Here is an 18,602-nt window from a genome sequence, read left to right as displayed (position 1 = left end):
GTTACTAACTTTGTGTCTACTATCCCAAACAGAATGATGCAGCATGGCAGAATGGGACAAGTCTACACTGTGACTTCTCACACAGTGAGTTCCTGATTTCAATCATGCCGCGCTGGGCAATTGCCAAGTGGAGGCCAAACACAGGAAGAGAGAGAGAAAAAAACGAATGGTTCTACAGTAATATTACAACAGCTTCAGTTGATTGAACCAGAGAAGTTTGCACCATAGGCAGCTATATGACCTATTGTGTGTGCTAAAGCAATCCAAAACAAATCCCACTGCTCCGTTTTCTCCCCATATGCCTGTATCTTTTTGTGCTTTAAATATTTATCTAATTTTCCCTTAAAATATGCCTCGGTCTCTGTTTCAACTAGCCCGTGCAAAACATTCCATGCTACAACAACTCTGCATAAAGAAATTCTCCTAACCTCTCTTCTTCCATTGTCAGTGATAATTTGAAATTTGAAATTGACGACGCCTCCACACTGACCTTACAATAAGAGGAAATCGTTCCCTATTCACTCCATCAAAGTCCTTCATTTTTTTTTAAAAAACCTCCATTACATTTCCTCTTGAAAATTGACCTGGTACTCAACCTCTCAATTATAGTTTTCCATCCCTAGTTTCATCCTGGTGAATCTACACTATACCCTCTCTGTGGTTTTAATATTCTTTTGATAATGGGGTGTTCAAAACAGCATACAATATTCTTAACTGCAGCTCAACCATTGTCTTGTACAAATTTACTATTTCTTTACTCTGGAGTTAGAAAGTAGGATGAAGCAGAAGATGGATGTCAGCTCAAGGGAGAATCAGGCTGAATATAAAAAGTACAGAGCAGAAGTGAAAAAGGAAATAAGAGGGGAAAAGAGACAGTACAAAAATAGATTGCCAGCTAACAAAGATAAATTGAAGTCAAAGAGTGGCAGGCAAAAATGGGCGGCCTGTAAAGAGGAGATGGCTTGGGTACAGTCGAGGTACATTCCCCATGAGGGGGAAAAGGGAGGGCAACCAAAGCCAGAGCTCTCTGGATGATGGAGGAAAAAGGGGGTGTACGATGGATGTCAGGTTGATAATACAAGGGAGAATCAGATTGTATATAGAAAGTTCAGAGGGGAAGTAAAAAAGAAAATAAGAGGGGCAAAGAGATAGTACGAGAATAGATTAAAGAGTTATTGGTCCACAAATTGCGGGCGGACCTGGTGGTCCTGGAGGAATGTAGGATTGTGCTCTGAGGCCTAGTTGAAGTCTAGCTGCACAGTCCAGTGAATGGGAACATGTCTTCCAGGAGCGTACGTGTATCCTGGGATCACGTGGGCCTGGACCACCAATCACAATGTAGTATTCTCATTCATAGTAATGCAAGCTCGGCGCTCCCAATACTATCAATGAGAATACTCCTAAAATCAAATAAAACACAGACATAAATTAAAAAACACTTCATTTTTTAAAAAATTAATAGAAACTGTATTAAATTAAATGTTTTGGCAAAAAATGTATTTTTTTGAAATTAAGAAAAAATGTTAAGTGTTAAAATAAACTTACCTTCATAAACAAGGTTTATATATATAAAAATAAGTAATAACATTTAATTTTTCTATGTTTTAAAACTCTTGCACTGCTTTTACCAGGCGTAAGAGTTTGAAAGACATTCGCTGGGCAAGAGTTGGGCAAATAGCCCAAATCTCTGCGTACAAATGTCCTTCTTCCGGGTATGCATGCCATCTGTCAAAATTTTGACAGATCGCAAAAGCTGGTTCTCGGCGCGTGTGCATCGCACGCCAAGAACCGGCGTTTGTGAGGCCTCTCCGGATGCATGCATTCATCGTACGCACCCGGCGAGGCTGCAATTTCCGGCTCATTAACAGTTAAAGGATTGTTAGAGGAGCGGTGGGGCCGATTGGGGACCAGAATGGAGAACTACTGGTGGAGGTAGAAGACCTGGCTGAGATACTGAGAGACTTTGCATTGGTGTTTACCAAGGAAGAGGACTTTGCTAAAGCTATGGTCAACGAGGAGGCTGCTGGGATACTGGATAAGATAAAAATAGATAAAGAGGAGGTACTGGAAAGGCTGGCGATAATTAAAGTGGATAAGTCACCCAGTCCAGATAAAATGCATCTTAAGTTACTGAGAGAAATAAGGGTCGAAACAAATCTTTTTCGAACTTCTGCTATTACCATCTCAAGTCGGCCCATCATCCTTTTTGTCTCTCTAATCTCTCCTGTCTTCCACCCTATCTCAGACCTTCCCTTTTGTTCTTTCCTCCTCTCCCCCTTTCACTATTCCTTAAGAATTTGTTCATTTCGAACATTCGCCAGCTCTGACGAAGAACCATCGACCCGAAACATTAACTCTGCTTCCTCTCCACAGATGCTGCCTGACCTGCTGAAATTTCCAGCATTTTCTATTTTTGTTTCAAATTCCAGCATCCGCAGTATTTTGCTTTTGTAGAAATTGCAGGAGGTGATGGCCACAATCTTCCAATCCTCCTTAGATACAGGGCTGGTGCCAGAGGAGAGGAGGCTTGCAAATGTTACACGCTTATTCAAAAAACGGGGAGAAGGATAAACCTAGCAATTACAGTCCAGTCAGTTTAATGTGGGTGTTGGGTAGCTTTCAGAAACATTAATCCGGGAGAACATTAATAGCCACTTGGCAAGTATGGACTAATCGAGAGCCAGCACGGATTTGTTAAGGACAAATCGTGGTTCACTAACTTGATTTGAGTTTTTTGATGAGGTAACAGAGAAGGTAGATGAGGGCAGCGTAGTTGATTTGTGTATATGGACTTTCAAAAGCCATTTGATAAAGTACTACATATTAGGCTCGGTAGCAAAATTGAAACCCAAGAGCTAAAAGCACGGATAGAAAATCGGTTACACAAAGTTGTGGTGAATGGCTGTTTTTCAAACTGGAGGGAGGTATACAGTGGCGTACCCCAAGGTTCAGTACTAGGACTACTGCTGTTTGTGATATGCATTAATGACTTGGGGATACAGATACAATTTTGAAATTTGAAAATATGTCACAAAACTTGGAAGTCTGGTAAACAGTGAGGAAGTTAGTAATAGACTTCAAGAAGATAGGCCGGTGAAATGGGCGGACAAATGGCAGATGAAATTCAACGCGTGAGATGATCATTTTTCTTACCAAAATGTGAGATATATTATACATATTAAATGGTACGATTTTAAAGGGGGTGCAAGAACAGACACCTGGGAATGCACGTGCACAAAACTTTGAAGGTGGCAGAACAGGTTAACAAATCAGTTAAAGCATATGGGATTCCTGGGCTTTATAAATAAAGGCATAGAGTACAAAATCCAGAAAGTTCTGCTAAACGTATATAAAATACTAGTTCGGCCCCAGCAGGAATATTGTATCCAATTCTGGGCACCACACTTTAGGAAGGACATGAAGGCTTATGAGGGGGTATAGCAGATAGTTACTAGAATGGTTCCAGGGATGAGGGATTATAGTTATGTGGATAGACTGGAGAAGCTGGGATGTTCTCCTTGGAGTAGAGAAGGCTAAGAGGAGAGTTGGGGGAAGAAAAAAACCAAAAGGGAGGGCTAGGGTGGAACACAAGAGAGACGAGAGACACAAATGGGATGATGGACCGAATTGAAATAGTAATGGGAGGAGCTAAAAAATGGTTAGTCTAGATAGGGTGTGAATGGCGGAATAATAACCAGCTGCCATTGGAGACAGAGAGGAAAAAAAAATAAGATGGCGGTGGGGGGGGGGGGGGGGGAGCCAGAAATGGTCAGACGTTATCTGAAATTGTTGAACTCGATGTCGAGTCCAGAAGACTGTAAAGTGCCTAAACGAAAGATCAGGTGCTGTTCCTTGAGCTTGCATTAGGATTCATTAAGTGTAGGAAGCTGAGGACGAGTAGTTAGGATTTGGAATGCACTGCCTGATAGTGTGGTTGATACAGATTCAATAGTAGATTCAAAAGGGACTTGGATAAAAAAATTGAAGGAGAAAACATTGTAGGAATATGGGGAAAGAGCGAGGGAGTGGGACTAACTGATTGCTCTTCGAAAGAGACTCAGTAGGCTGAATGGCCTCCTTCTGTGCTGTACTATTCTATGATTCTTGTACTCTATGCCCCTACATACAAATCCCAAAGTACTGTTGGCCTTTTTATGGCTTTATCTACCTACACTTGCACTTTCAGGAAATTATGTATTTGAACCCTTCGGTCTCTGCTCATCCACATCTTCCAATTAAAGGTATTTTCACTAGCTTCATGGAGGCTGGGATAATCCTGCCTCCTAATAACATTCCCTGGATTTATTTTGCTAGAGAAGAAAAAAAGGAGTGGGAACAGAACTAGATCCAAGCTCAAGTAATATCTTGAACAGAGACCTAGATGCCTATGAAGCAGAGAGTCACCAAGCTGGCAAACAAAGTACCACTGATCTATAGGCTCCAGCTGTGAATATGATTAAAGAAACATTGCCTTGCTCCAGTGACGATAATTGTAGTTTTAGGGAGCATTTTTGTGTTACACGAGGGATGGAACTGAACAGATCTGAAATCCTGCCTCCCAATTAGACTTTTGAATCTGAGGACTATGGGTCACCGCCCCCCCGCCCCGCCCCGCTCCTTCGCCACAAAGGTCGGTTGGGATGAAGGTGGCCATTTAGCCCATTTGCTCTACTTTTTTCCCATCTTGGGATGTGGCTATCACTGGCAAGGATAGCATTTATTGCCCTTCTCTAGTTTCCCCAAGGGCTGCCTTCTTGAACCGTGGTACTGATTTGATACAACTGAGCGGCTTACCAGGCAATTTTAGAGGGCAGTTAAAAGTCAACTTTAGAGGGCAGTTAACAGTCAACCACGTTGGTGTGGGACTGAGCCCACACCAGGCAAGGTCTTTAGTGAAGTGGTTACAACAATCCGACAGCTTCATGGTCACTTATTGATAGGAGTTATTTATTTCCAGATTTTTTTAAAAATTGGAATTTAAATTCTCGAACAGCCATGGTAGTATTTGAACTCATCTTCTCTAGAACTATTAGTTCAGGCCTCTATTAGTTCAGTAACACAACTACTACAGCATACCATAGCCTATTTAATCCATACCAACCTAGTGTCTTCCCATTACAGCATCTAATTATACAAAATCCACATTATTATTCATGTAATTAAATTTTTTTTTAAATCTGGAATTTTCTTAAAAAGCTAGTATCAGTAATGGTGACCATGAGACTAGCGGATTGTCCTAAAAACCCACCTAGTTCACGAATGTCCTTTAGGGAAGGAAATCTGCCGTCCTTACCTGGTCTGGTCTATATAGGACTCCAGACCCACAGAAATGTGGTTGACTCTTAACTGCCCTCTAAAATGGCCCAGAGTGACACTCAGTTGTAAAAAAAAACGCTACAAGAAACAATAAGAATAAAACCGGGATGGACCACCTGGCATTGACCTCTGCAATGGCTACAGACACAACAGCACACCCAACCCTGCAAAGTCCTCCTCACCAACATCTGGGGACTTGTACCAAAATTGGGAGAACTGTCACAGAGTAGTCAAGCAACAGCCTGACTCAATCACAGAATCATACCTTTCAGCCAATGTCCCAGACTCCCCCATCACCATCCCTGGGTATGTTCTGTCCCATCGGCAGTATAGACCCACCAAGGGTGGCGGCAGAGTGGTATACAGTCGGGAGGGAGTGGCCCTGGGAGTCTTCAACATTGACTCCAGACCCCATGAAGTCTCATGGCTTCAAGTCAAGCATGGGCAAGGAAACCTCCTGTTGATTGTCACCTACCATCCTCCCTCAGCCGATGATGTTGAACATCACTTGGAAGAAGCAGAGGGTAGCAAGGGCACAGAATGTACTGTGGGTGGGGAACTTGAATGTCCATCACCAAGAGTGGCTCAGTAGCACCACTACTGACCGAGCCCTGTAGGACATAGCTGCCAGACTTGTCCTGTGACAGGTGGAGAGAGATCCAACATGAGGGTAAAACTTACTTGACCTCATCCTAACCAAACAACCTTTCACAGATGCATCTGTCCATGAGAGCATGGGGGTAGCAGTGACCACCGCACAGTCATTGTGGAGACACTCTCCATCATGTTGTGTGGAATTACCACCGTGCTAAATGGGATAGAATCAAAACAGATCCCCAGCAGCTCAAAACTGAACATCCATGAAGAGCTGTGGCCCAGCAGCAGAATTGTATTCCACCACAATCTGTAACCTCATGGCTGGGCATATCCCTTGCTCTATCATTACCATCAAGTCAGGGGACCAACCCTGGCTCAATGAAGAGTGTAGAAGAGCATGTTAGGAGCAGCACCAGGCGTACCTAAAAATGAGGTGCCAACCTGGGCAAAGCTGCAACACAGGACTACATGCATGCTAAAAAGTGGAAACAGCATGCTAGCGACAGCACTAAGCGATCCCACAACCAACGGATCAGATCAACAACAACAACTTGTGTTTAACATAGTGAAACGTCCCAAGGCGCTTCACAGGAGTGTTAGAAGACAAAACAGATAAATTTGACACCGAACCACACAAGAAGAAATTACGGCAGATGACCAAAAGCTTGGTAAAAGAGGTAGGTTTTAAGCAGCTTCTTAAAGGAGGAATGAGAGGTAGAGAGGCGTCGAGGTTTAAGGAAGGAGTTCCAGAGCTTAGGGCCCAGACAGCTGAAGGTATGGCCACCAAAGATTGCACAGTTATAATCAGGGATGCTCAAGAGGGCAGAATTTGAGGAGCGTGAGGTTGGGTTGTGAGGCTGAAGGGAATTACAGAAATAGGGAGGGATTTGTAAACAAGGATGAGAATTTTGAAATTGAAGGGTTGCTTAACCGGGAGCCAACATAGTTCAGCGAGCACAGGGGTGGTGGGTGAGCAGGACTTGGTGCGAGTTAGAACACGAGTTTTGGATGACCTCAAGTTTATGTAGGGTAGAATATGGGAAGCCAGCCAGGAGTGCGTTGGAGTAGTCAAGTCTAGAAGTAACAAAGGCATGGATGAGGGTTTCAGCAGCAGATGAGCTGAGGCAGGGATGGAGATGGGCAATGTTATGCAGGTGGAAATAGACGGTTTTAGTTATGCCATGGATGTGTGGCCGGAAGCTGATTAAAGGATCAAATATGACACCGAGGTTGCGAACAGTCTGGTTCAGCCTCAGACAGATGATAGGGAGAGGGATTGAGTTGGTGGCTAGGGAATGCAGTTCTGCAACATCCAGTCGTGAATGCTGGTAGAGGAGGCGCCATGAATATCCCCATCCTCAATGATGGCGTTTCCCAGCACGACTGCAAAAGACAAGGCTGAAGCGTTTGCAACCATCTTCAGTCAGAAGTGCCGAATGGATGATCCATATTGGCCGACTCCTGACGTCCCCACCATCACAGAAGCCAGTCTTCTGCGAATTCGATTCACTCCACGTAATATCAAAAAATGTCTGCTTGCACTGGATACAGCAAAGGCTATGGGCCCAAACAACATCCCAGCTGTCGTGTTGAAGACTTGTGCTCCAGAACTGGCCGCGCCTCTAGCCAAGCTGTTCCAGTACAGCTACAACACTGGCATCTATCTGACAATGTGGAAAACTACCTAGGTATGTCCTACCCACTAAAAGCAGGACAAATCCAATCCGGCCAATTGCCGCCCCATCAGTCTACTCTCAATCATCAGCAAAGTGATGGATGGTGTCGTCGACAGTGTTATCAAGCGGCACTTGCTCACTAATAACCTGCTCACCAATGCCCATTTTGGGTTCCGCAAGGACCACTCGGCTCCAGATCTCATTACAACCTTGGTCCAAACATGGACAAAAGAGCTGAATTCCAGAGGTGAGGTGAGTGTAATTTCTCATGATATCAAGGCAATATTTGACCGAGTGTGGTATCAAAGAGTCCTAGTAAAACTGAAGTCAATGGGAATCAGGGGGAAAACTCTCCACTGGCTGAATTCTAGCACAAAGAAAGATGGTTGTGGTTGTTGGAGGTCAATCACCCTAGCCCTAGGACATTGCTGCAGGAGTTCCTCAGGGCAGTGTCCTCGGCCCAACCATCTTCAGCTGCTTCATCATTGACCTTCCCTCCATAAGATCAGAAGTATGGATGTTCGCTGATGACTGCACAGTGTTCAGTTCCATTCGCAACTCCTCAGATAATGAAGCCATCCATGCCCACATGTAGCAAGATCTGATCATCATTCAGACTTGGCCTGATAAGCGGCAAGTAACATTCACGCCATACACGTGCCAGCAATGACCATCTCCAACAAGCGAGAGTCTAACCACTGCCCCTTGACATTCAATGGCATTACCATCGCCGAATCCTCCACCATCAACATCCTGCGGGTCACAAGAGCAGGTCAGAGGCTGGGTATTCTGTGGCAAGTGTCTCACCTCCTGACTCTCCAAAGCCTTTCCACCATCTACAAAGGCAGAAGTCAGGAGTGTGATGGAATACTCTTCACTTACCTGGATGAGTGTAGCTCCAGCAACACTCAAGCAGCTCAACACCATCCAGAACAAAGCAGCCCGCTTAATTGGTACCACATCCACCACCTTCAACATTCACTCCCTCCACCACTGGCGCATTATGGCTTCAGTGTGTTCCATCTACAAGATGCACTGTAGCAACTCTCCAAGACTTCTTCAGCATCACCTCCCAAACCCGCGACCTCTACCACCTAGAAGGACAAGGGCAGCAGGTGCATGGGAAGAGCACCACCTCCACGTTCCCCTCCGAGTCACACAGTATCATGACTTCGAAGTATATCGCTGTTCCTTCATCGTCACTGGGTCAAAATCCTAGAACTTCCTCCCTAACTGCACTGAGTGTACCTTCACCACACTGACTGCAGCGGTTCAAGGCGGCGGCTCATGGGCAATTAATGCTGGTCTTGCCAGCGACGCCCACATCCCATGAACGAATTTTTAAAAAAAATGCCTTTACCAAGTTATCCTACCTCAATTTTTGTCTCTCCTCTCCTGGATAGACTTTCATGTTGGAGTACAGTTCCACAGATGGCCAGATGCTCGCTATGTCCATTCTTCAGGTACCTCACCAAGTGGCCATTCTTCATGTGAGCCTAGGCAGCAAGCATCAGCAGCATATTTGATGGTGCGCTAAGTCAGTACAGACCTGACTGACATACGCATTTGCCCACTGAGTCATTGGGCGGCATTTTGTTTATTCTTAGAACTCGTTACGATGATTAACTGTCACATTTGGACAGAGCAGAGGAAGGAAGAGGAAAGGCACTGACATATCATGCAAGATTCTAGGACACCTCACACAGGTAATCAGAAAAGGCAAGTCCCAACTGCTCCAAGGTAGTTTTTGAGTCTCTGTGATAACGTGCTCAGCAGAAGTATAAATGAAACAAGGATATTAGATTGAGCCCAACTCAACCACAGTGCAATAACGCACAATGCTGACACTGAACACTAACCTCAATACCAACTCATGCAAGAGCCCAACTACATATCAGAAAGCAAGCCTCCAATATTAATTGTAAGACTAGTCCTTCCACTAGTCCTTCCAATTTAACAGCAATGATCAATGGGTCTAAGAAATGGCTTTCTTCATCTCTTCCAGAGGAGCAATTTGTCAATACTCACAGTTGCTGTTTGCTGAGTTTACTCAAGGGCGTACAACGCACAACTGAAGGGAGATAAAGCGAGTAATGCTAATAGGAAAAGGCTTGTCTTTTTTTTTAAATGAAGAAAAACTGCTTCCGATGGCTGAAAGATCGCTAACGAGAGGCCACAGATTTACGGTGATTGGCAAAAAGCAGAGGCGACATGAGGAAAAACTTGATTTTACGCAACGAGTGTTTAGGATTTGGAATACACTGCCTGATAGGGTGGTGGACGCGGATTCAATAGTAGTCTTCAAAAAGGAGTTGGATAAATACTTGGAGAAAAAACATTCAGGGATATAGGGAAAGAGCGGAGGAATGGAACTAACTGGATTGTTCTTCGAAAGAGCCGCACAAATTCTATACTATACTATTCTATGATTGTATGAAAAAGGATTATTCCTATCCAAATTTAAATTCTAATAGTGGTGCTTCAGATGAAATCAATTCTTTGAACATTTAGAACAATGGGTGATGTAGTGCATTAAACACTGCTCTTTCGCCTCAGGGTCCTGGGTACAAATCTAGTACAGACTGAAATGAATTCTTCTCTTTCTCTATTAACTAATAACTTTTGACCGATCTCAACCCAGTTGCTAGTAATTGTAAACCAATGGTTTTCAATCTATTTATGTGGCGATCAACTGCATGTATTGAGACACATCAAGACGTCCCCTTTCACAACATCTGGAGGACAGTGGCACCTACCCAAAAGAAAGAAGTGCTATTAGATAAAACAATTTTTAAATTGTGCACAAAAATACAAGTAATATATTGGGTCAACCTAAAATATATTCGGGATCCACCCATGATCCAATTGAAAACCAACAGCGTAAACTCACAGGAGGAAAAACATGAACAGAGTTGCAGCCAGTCTCCATCCACCAGCATAGAACATAAGAACATAAGAATTAGGAACAGGAGTAGGCCCTCGAGCCTGCTCCGCCATTCAATAAGATCATGGCTGATCTGGTCGTGGACTTAGCTCCACTTACCCGCCCTCTGCCCGTAACCCTTAATTCCCTTATTGCTTAAAAATCTATCTATCTTTGACTTGAAAACATTCAATGAGCCAGCCTCAACTGCTTCCTTGGGCAGAGAATTCCACAGATTCACAATCCTCTAGGAGAAGAAATTCTTTCTCAACTCGGTTTTATATTGGCTCCTCCGTATTTTGAGGCTGTGCCCCCGAGTTCTAGTCTCCCCCACCAATGTAAACAACCTCTCTGCCTCTATCTTGTCTATCCCTTTCATGATTTTAAATGTTTCTATAAGATCACCCCTCATCCTTCTGAACTCCAAGGAGTAAAGACCCAGTCTACTCAATCTATCATCATAAGGTAACCCCCTCATTTCTCGAATCAGCCTAGTGAATCGTCTCTGTACCCCTTCCAAAGCTAGTATATCCTTCCTTAAGTAAGGTGACCAAAACTGCACGCAGTACTCCAGGTGCGGCCTTACCAATACCTTATACAGTTGCAGCAACACCTCCCTGCTTTTGTACTCCATCCCTTTCGCAATGAAGGCCAATATTCCATTTGCCTTCCTGATTACCTGCTGCACCTGCAAACTAACCTTTTGGGATTCATGCAAAAGGACCCTCAGGTCCCTCTGCACCACAGCATGTTGTAATTTCACCCCATTCAAATAATATTCCCTTTTACTGTTTTTTTTTCCCCCCAAGGTGGATGACCTCACACTTTCCGACATTGTATTCCATCTGCCAAACCTTAGCCCATTCGCTTAACCTATCCAAATCTCCTTGTAGCCGCTGAGTCCTCTACACAACCCGCTTTCCCACTAATCTTAGTGTCATCTGCAAATTTTGTTGCACTACACTCTGTCCCCTCCTCTAGGTCATCTATGTATATTGTAAACAGTTGTGGTCCCAGCACTGATCCCTGTGGCACACCACTAACCACTGATTTCCAACCGGAAAAGGACCCATTTATCCCGACTCTCTGCTTTCTGTTCGCCAGCCAATTCTCTATCCATGCTAATACATTTCCTCTGACTCCGCGTACCTTTATCTTCTGCAGTAACCTTTTGTGTGGCACCTTATCGAATGCCTTTTGGAAATCTAAATACACCACATCCATCGGTACACCTCTATCCACCATGCTCGTTATATCCTCAAAGAATTCCAGTAAGTTAGTTAAACATGATTTCCCGTTCATGAATCCATGCTGCGTCTGCTTGATTGCACTATTCCTATCCAGATGTCCCGCTATTTCTTCCTTAATGATAGTTTCAAGCATTTTCCCCACTACAGATGTTAAACTAACCGGCCTATAGTTATCTGCCTTTTGCCTGCCCCCTTTTTTAAACAGAGGTGTTACATTAGCTGCTCTCCAATCCGCTGGTACCTCCCCAGAGTCCAGAGAATTTTGGTAGATTATAACAAATGCATCTGCTATAACTTCCGCCATCTCTTTTAATACCCTGGGATGCATTTCATCAGGACCAGGGGACTTGTCTACCTTCAATCCCATTAGTCTGTCCAGCACTACCTCCCTAGTGATAGTGATCATCTCAAGGTCCTCCCTTCCCACATTCCTATGACCAGCAATTTTTGGCATGGTTTTTGTGTCTTCCACTGTGAAGACGGAAGCAAAATAATTGTTTAAGGTCTCAGCCATTTCCACATTTCCCATTATTAAATCCCCCTTTTCATCTTCTAAGGGACCAACATTTATTTTAGTCACTCTTTTCCATTTTATATATCTGTAAAAGCTTTTACTATCTGTTTTTATGTTTTGCGCAAGTTTACCGTCGTAATCTATCTTCCCTTTCTTTATTGCTTTTTTTAGTCATTCTTTGCTGTTGCTTAAAATCTTCCCAATCCTCTAGTTTCCCACTAACCTTGGCCACCTTATACGCATTGGTCTTTGATTTGATACTTTCCTTTATTTCCTTGGTTATCCACGGCTGGTTATCTCTTCTCTTGCCGCCCTTCTTTTTCACTGGAATATATTTTTGTTGCGCATTATGAAAGAGCTCCTTAAAAGTCCTCCACTGTTCCTCAATTGTGCCACCGTTTAGTCCTTGTTTCCAGTCTACTTTAGCCAACTCTGCCCTCATCCCACTGTAGTCCCCTTTGTTTAAGCATAGTACGCTCGTTTCTGACACAACTTCCTCATCCTCAATCTGTATTACAAATTCAACTATATTGTGATCACTCGTTCCGAGAGGATCTTTTACGAGGAGATTGTTTATTTTTCCTGTCTCGTTATACAGGACCAGATCCAAAATGGCTTGCTCCCTTGTAGGCTCTGTTACATACTGTTCTAAGAAACAATCCCGTATGCATTCTATGAATTCCTCCTCCAGGCTACCCCCTGCGATTTGATTTGACCAATCGATATGTAGGTTAAAATTCCCCATAACTACTGCCGTTCCTTTTTCACATGCCTCCATTATTCCCTTGATTATTTCCCGCCCCACCATGAAGTTATTATTTGGGGGCCTATAAACTACGCCGACCAGTGACTTTTCCCCCTTACTATCTCTAATCTCCACCCACAATGATTCAACATTTTGTTCATTGGAGCCAATATCATCCCTCACAACTGCCCTGATATCATCCCTTATTAACAGAGCTACCCCACCTCCCTTCCCTTCCTGCCTATCTTTCCGAATCGTCAGATACCCCTGTATCTCCATTTGACTAAACTTGTTCTAACTTGAACAATTGTTCTCACTTCCACTCACTCCTTCCATGTGGCTAGGCTTGTCTTTTTGTAGAATATGTTCCAATCCTACTCAGCATTCTATTTCACCGACAACAATGTTTGTACCACTCCCTGCTCTCACACTGATCTGATGTTTCCAATAGCATCTCATCTCATCCTCAGGACATCCTAAAGTGCTTTACAACTAACAGTGACCTTTTGATTGAGCGTGGTCAGTGTTTCGATGCTGGGGATGTTGGCCTGAGCGAGAACACTGACTTTGTGCGTCTATCCTCCCAGTGGATTTGCAGGATCTTGCAGAGGCAATGTTGATGGTACTTCAGCAGCGCTTTGAGATGTCTGCTGTATATGGTCCATGTCTCTGAGCCATATAGGAGGGTGAGTATCACTACTGCCCTGTAGACCATAAGCTTGGTGCCAGATTTGAGGTCCTGGTCTTTAAACACTCTCTTCCTCAGGCGACCGAAGGCTGCGCTGGCACACTGGAGGCGGTGTTGGACCTCGTCATCGATGCCTTCCCTTGCTGATAATAGGCTCCCGAGGTATGGAAAATGGTCCACGTTGTCCAATGCCGCGCCGTGGATGTTGGCCAGGTCACATTGTCCGCATGCCCGACACGAGGCTCCCGAAGCAAGCGCTCTACTCAGAACTCCTACATGGCAAGCGAGCCCCAGGTGGGCAGAGGAAACGTTTCAAGGGCACCCTCAAAGCCTCCTTGATAAAGTGCAACATCCCCACCGGCACCTGGGAATCCCTGGCCCAAGACCGCCCAAAATGGAGGAAGAGCATCCGGGAGGGCGCTGAGCACCTCGAATCTCATTGCCAAGAGCATGCAGAAATCAAGTGCAGACAGTGGAGGGAGTGTGCGGCAAACCTGGCTCCCCACCCACCCTTCAACCACTGTCTGTCCCACCTGTGACAAAGACTGTAATTCCCGCATTGGATTGTACAGCCATCTGAGAACTCACTTTCAGAGCGGAAGCAAGTCTTCCTCGGTTTCAAGGGACTGACTATGATGATGATGATGATGAGGAGCTCCAATCACCTTTAACTGGGTGACCTCCAATTCTTCCGCTCCCTTCCTGGACTCCAGTTTCAGAATCTGGTAATGGGCTTTCCACAGACATTCACAATTACCTAGATTATACATCTCACCTCCCTGCTTCCTGTGTTGCATCCCTTTCTCCCGGCTTCTCCATCTCGGTCACATTTGTTCTGATGACTTATAAGAACATAAGAATTAGGAACAGGAGTAGGCCATCTAGCCCCTCGAGCCTGCTCCGCCATTCAACAAGATCATGGCTGATCTGGCCTTGGACTCAGCTCCACTTACCCGCCCGCTCACCATAACCCTTAATTCCCTTATTGGTTAAAAATTTATCTATCTGTGACTTGAATACATTCAATGAGCTAGCCACAACTGCTTCCTTGGGCAGAGAATTCCACAGATTCACAACTATCTGGGAGAAGAAATTCCTTCTCAACTCGGTTTTAAATTGGCTCCCCTGTATTTTGAGGCTGTGCCCCCTAGTTCTAGTCTCCCCGACCAGTAGAAACAACCTCTCTGCCTCTATCTTGTCGTTTCTATAAGATCACCCCTCATCCTTCGGAACTCCAACGAGGAAAGACCCAGTCTACTCAATCTATCATCATAAGGTAACCCCCTCATCTCCGGAATCAGCCCAGTGAATCGTCTCTGTACCCCCTCCAAAGCTAGTATATCCTTCCTTAAGTAAGGTGACCAAAACTGCACGCAGTACTCCAGGTGCGGCCTCACCAATACCCTATGCAGTTGCAGAAGGACCTCCCTGCTTTTGTACTCCATCCCTCTCGCAAAGGCCAACATTCTATTCGTCTTCCTGATTACCTGCTGCACCTGCAAACTAACTTTTTGGGATTCATGCACAAGGACCCCCAGGTCCCTCTGCACCACAGCATGGTGTAATTTCTCCCCATTCAAATAATATTCCCTTTTACTGTTTTTTTTCCCCCCCCAAGGTGGATGACCTCACAATTTCCGACATTGTATTCCATCTGCCAAACCTTAGCCCATTCGCTTAACCTATCCAAATCTCCTTGTAGCCTCCGAGTCCTCTGCACAACCCGCTTTCCCACTAATCTTTGTCTCATCTGCAAATTTTGTTGCACTACACTCTGTCCCCTCCTCTAGGTCATCTATGTATATTGTAAACAGTTGTGGTCCCAGCACCGATGCCTGTGGCACACCACTAACCACCGATTTCCAACCCGAAAAGGATCCATTTATCCCGACTCTCTGCTTTCTGTTAGCCAGCCAATTCTCTATCCATGCTAATACATTTCCACTGACTCCGCGTACCTTTATCTTCTGCAGTAACCTTTTGTGTGGCACCTTATCGAATGCCTTTTGAAAATCTAAATACACCACACCCATCAGTACACCTCTATCCACCATGCTCGTTATATCCTCAAAGAATTCCAGTAAATTAGTTAAACATGATTTCCCCTTTATGAATCCATGCTGCGTCTGCTTGATTGCACTATTCCTATCTAGATGTCCCGCTATTTCTTCCTTAATGACAGTTTCAAGCATTTTCCCCACTACAGATGTTAAACTAACCGGCCTACAATTACCTGCCTTTTGTCTGCCCCCTTTTTTAAACAGAGGCATTACATTAGCTGCTTTCCAATCCGCTGGTACCTCCCCAGAGTCCACAGAATTTTGGTAGATTATAACGAATGCATCTGCTATAACTTCCGCCATCTCTTTTAAGACCCTGGGATGCATTTCATCAGGACCAGGGGACTTGTCTACCTTGAGTCCCAGTAGCCTGTCCAGCACTACCCCCCTAGTGATAGTGATTGTCTCATGGTCCTCCCTTCCCACATTCCTGTGACCAGCAATTTCTGGCATGGTTTCTGTGTCTTCCACTGTGAAGACCGAAGCAAAATAATTGTTTACAGTCTCAGCCATTTCCACATTTCCCATTATTAAATCCCCCTTCTCATCTTCGAAGGGACCAACATTTACTTTAGTCACTCTTTTCCGTTTTATATATCTGTAAAAGCTTTTACTATCCGTTTTTATGTTTTGCGCAAGTTTACCGTCGTAATCTATCTTTCCTTTCTTTATTGCTTTCTTATTCATTCTTTGCTGTCGTTTAAAATGTTCCCAATCTTCTATTTTCCCACTAACCTTGGCCACCTTATATGCATTGGTTTTTAATTTGATACTCTCCTTTATTTCCTTGGCTATCCACGGCTGGTTATCCCTTCTCTTACCGCCCTTCTTTTTCACTGGAATATATTTTTGTTGAGCACTATGAAAGAGCTCCTTAAAAGTCCTCCACTGTTCCTCAATTGTGCTACCGTTTAATCTGTGTTTCCAGTCTACTTTAGCCAACTCTGCCCTCATCCCACTGTAGTCCACTTTGTTTAAGCATAGTACGCTCGTTTGAGACACTACTTCCTCACCCTCAATCTGTATTACAAATTCAACCATACTGTGATCACTCATTCCGAGAGGATCTTTTACTAGGAGATCGTTTATTATTGCTGTCTTATTACACAGGACCAGATCGAAGATAGCTTGCTCCCTTGTCGGTTCTATAACATACTGTTCTAAGAAACAATCCCGTATGCATTGTGAATTCCTCCTCCAGGCTACCCCGTGCGATTTGATCAATCGATATGTAGGTTAAAATCCCCCATGATTGCTGCCGTTCCTTTTTCACATGCCTCCATTATTCCCTTGATTATTGACCGCCCCACCGTGGAGACCTATAAACTATGCCCACCAGTGACTTTTTCCCCTTACTATCTCTAATCTCTACCCACAATTTTTCAACATTTTGTTCATTAGAGCCAATATCGTCTCTCACAACTGCCCTGATATCATCCTTTATTAACAGAGCTATCCCACCTCCTTTCCCTTCTTGCCTATCTTTCTGAATCGTCAGATACCCCTGTCTGTTTAATTCCCAGTCTTGGCCACCCTGCAACCACGTTTCTGTAATGGCCACCAAATCATACCCATTTGTAATGATTTGTGCCGTTAACTCATTTACTTTATTTCGAATGCTGCGTGCGTTAAGGTAGAGTGTTTTAATACCAGTTTTTAAACCATGATTTTTAGTTTTGACCCCTCCTGCAGCCCCTTTACATTCAGTGGCCCTTTTTGTTTTTTGCCTTGGGTTTCTCTGCCCTCTACTTTTACTCATCTCCTTTGTCTTTTGCTTTTGTCTCCTTTTTGTTTCCCTCTGTCTCCCTGCATTGGTTCCCATCCCCCTACCATATTAGTTTAACTCCTCCCCAACAGCACTAGCAAACACTCCCCCAAGGACATTGGTTCCGGTCCTGCCCAGGTGCAGACCGTCCGGTTTGTACTGGTCCCACCTCTCCCAGAACCGGTTCCAATGCCCCAGGAATTTGAATCCCTCCCTGTTGCACCACTGCTCAAGCCACGTATTCATCTGCGCTATCCTGCGATTCCTACTCTGACTAGCACGTGGCACTGGTAGCAATCCTGAGATTACTACTTTTGAGGTCCTACATTTTAATTTAGCTCCTAGCTCCTTAAATTCGTCTCGTAGGACCTCATCCCTTTTTTTTTTACCTATATCGTTGGTACCAACGTGCACCACGACAACTGGCTGTTTACCCTTCCTTTTCAGAATGTCCTGCACCCGCTCCGAGACATCCTTGACCCTTGCACCAGGGAGGCAACATAGCATCCTGGAGTCTCGGTTGCGACCGCAGAAACGCCTATCTATTCCCCTTACAATCGAATCCCTTATTAGTATTGCTCTCCCACTCTTTTCCTGCCCTCCTGTGCAGCAGAGGCAGCCACGGTGCCATGAACTTGGCTGCTGCTACCCTCCCCTGATGAGTCATCCCCCTCAACAGTACTCAAAACGGTGTATCTGTTTTGCAGGGGGATGACCGCAGGGGACCCCTGCACTACCTTCCTTGCACTGCTCTTCCTGCTGGTCTTCCATTCCCTAGCTGGCTGTGGACCCTTCACCTGCGGTAAGACCAACTCACTAAACGTGCTATTCACGTCATTCTCAGCATCGTGGATGCTCCAAAGTGAATCCACCCTCAGCTCCAATTCCGCAACGCGGTCTGTCAGGAGCTGGAGGCGGATACACTTCCCGCACATGTAGTCGTCAGGGACACCGGAAGTGTCCCCGAGTTCCCACATGGTACAGGAGGAGCATAACACGTGACCGAGCTGTCTTGCCATGACTTTAGATACACTTAAATTGGCAACAGCAATGCTAAAGTTTACTCAC

At 44.7% G+C, this 18,602-nt stretch overlaps 1 protein-coding gene across 6 annotated transcripts in view; it reads right to left on the bottom strand.

Moving 5' to 3' along the window:
- rictora (RPTOR independent companion of MTOR, complex 2 a) overlaps positions 1-18,602 on the bottom strand; it is a 231,604-nt gene that overhangs the window by 125,490 nt on the left and 87,512 nt on the right. The gene's annotated exons all lie outside the window — the stretch shown is intronic.

Source organism: Pristiophorus japonicus, chromosome 1 (genome assembly GCF_044704955.1).
Source record: "Pristiophorus japonicus isolate sPriJap1 chromosome 1, sPriJap1.hap1, whole genome shotgun sequence".
Taxonomy (NCBI): domain Eukaryota; kingdom Metazoa; phylum Chordata; class Chondrichthyes; family Pristiophoridae; genus Pristiophorus; species Pristiophorus japonicus.
This window is presented reverse-complemented; position numbering and strand designations above follow the sequence as displayed.